The sequence below is a fragment of the Austrofundulus limnaeus genome, unplaced genomic scaffold (assembly GCF_001266775.1).
Source record: "Austrofundulus limnaeus strain Quisiro unplaced genomic scaffold, Austrofundulus_limnaeus-1.0 Scaffold281, whole genome shotgun sequence".
Taxonomy (NCBI): domain Eukaryota; kingdom Metazoa; phylum Chordata; class Actinopteri; order Cyprinodontiformes; family Rivulidae; genus Austrofundulus; species Austrofundulus limnaeus.
In genome coordinates, this window is record NW_013952683.1 from 400516 (window position 1) to 402173 (window position 1658).

Below are 1658 nucleotides of genomic sequence, written 5' to 3' on the forward strand. Positions count from 1 at the left end.
TTGCTCAAACTCTCTAACTAGTTTCAGGCAATCCTGGCCAAAATGGTTCAAAATGTCCTGATGCATCTCAGTAATCCAGGTAAAAGCCTTATATGGTGTTTTTGGGGTGGTAATTATGCTAATCTCCTCTCACGTGCACGAGCAGCTGGATAGAACAAGTGGAATTTACGCAGCTCATTTACGCACTTTTCCTGAAGACAGAAGAGTTTGTTGAATCTGATGTGACATGTTCGTACGAACCCTTTGTACGAACAAAAGTAAGAGAAATTTAGGATAAGAATATGAACATGTTCTTGCATGAGGCCCAATGTACTCAACAAGAATATTGTTCTATAAAGATTTTATATAACTTTTTATCTGATTTTAGTTGATATGGTCTGTAGAATCGTCAATGGTTAACAGCCATTCGTCACTGAAAATAGCCGACGCCCGAGTTCAAAAATCTGAACTTTCGCCGCTTCACGCGTCTTGACCACCAATCACAGAGACTCGTTTTTCCACGTGATAGTTTCCTGAATGTTGCCCACTAAACCGAAACAGATGAACAGGAGCTCTTTAGTTGAAATTGACCGTTTGTAGTTGGTGTTCTGGCTGTGGATATTAGCACCGATGTGGTTCAGCAGCTCGTAATGGGCTCAGGACAAAAAATAGTCAGCCAGCTCGCATTTCCTGGAGTGGAGAAACTAACCAAACAAACCGACTCTAAATCGTTTGGTGAATTAATCAGCTGCTGTGCACAACGTTCACTTGCTCTTTAGTAAAAAAAGCAAAGCCATTTTCTTTATTTTATCTTTATTTCACCTGCCAAACACAGGCCAGAAAAAACCAAGATGCTCCTCCCTCTTCAGACGTGCGTCTGTTCTGTGTCCCGGTCTGAACATAATGCATCCAGCTGGAGGCGTTGGGTGCTTTTTTGCTGCTCATAATGTGTTTGGTATGAAYGTAGCATAACAGCTGTTGGGAGGAAGGATCTGCGGTAGTGCTCCTTTGTGCATTTAGGATGCAGCAGCCGAAGCCAAATTTATAGGCCTTCCAGGTGGATATTTTATGTGTTTTTTTGTATCTTTGGAAGAGTATAAAACTGCTAGACATTGTTTGTCAGTGTTAATTGCATTTTCTGTGCACTGTCTATAGTTTGTATAGTTTGTAAAGTAACTAGCGTGTGAAACTCTGTACGGATGCTGCTATGACACCTGAGTTTCCCCTCGACGGGACAAAAAAGGCCATTCTATTCTATTCAATTCTATTCTATTCTATTCTATTCTAAAAGGAATTCCTATCATTTTAAGACAACTCTAAGCTTTGATGTTTTATGTGAACAGTTGCACCACTATAGTTCTGTTTAACATGGATATACTGGCAAACATTATGAATGAAGTCCTGCAGGCTGTAACATAAGAGCTCTAGCAGAATCATGTGTGTTTTATTGGCATCATCTGATGTTTTTGTTGTGTTTTGCTTGTTACTTTAAAAGAGCCAGTCTATTCCTTTGTTTTGAAGCAGCATGATCAAATTGGTTTTCTCATAAGAAAAGTATGATTGTCTGTACTGATAAAACACTGCACTAATGCAAACATATTTATATTTTGCAGATTAGCATATAAGATAGCAAGATTAATTATAAAATGGGAGTGGGGGTGGCATCTAAAAGCCAACAG